Here is a 441-nt window from a genome sequence, read left to right as displayed (position 1 = left end):
GGCCGTCTTCAAGCGCTACGCGAAGAAGAGGAACATCTTGATAGGACACTCGTACGGGTAAGGGACACTGGTACGGAGAAGGGACCTCGGGGGAAGCCAGGAGGGAAGAGATGGCTTAATCTGCCCCCCCGTCCTCTCCTCAGCAGCAAATGCCCAACAAATCCTGCACCTGGGGGGGGGGGCGAGAAGCAGAGGAGGGGTGTGGGGTTTCCCTTTCCAGCTTTATCCCTCAGCTCTGATCTCCTACATCCTCTTGGTGTGTGTCCCTGGGTCCAGCTAATCCCAGAGCCCGTCCTCCAGCAAGGAAGCTGGCAGAGCACGGCCTATAAATAGAGTAAGCCCAAGAAAGTCAATTAGATGGAGACTAAGCAGTGCCGAGAGTGGGACTGGGAGGAGAGGGAGCCGGAGCCGGGCTCCGAGCTGGGCAGGGTTAGATTCGGA

This window comes from Eurypyga helias, unplaced genomic scaffold (genome assembly GCF_000690775.1).
Source record: "Eurypyga helias isolate BGI_N326 unplaced genomic scaffold, ASM69077v1 scaffold32449, whole genome shotgun sequence".
NCBI lineage: Eukaryota > Metazoa > Chordata > Aves > Eurypygiformes > Eurypygidae > Eurypyga > Eurypyga helias.
This window is presented reverse-complemented; position numbering follows the sequence as displayed.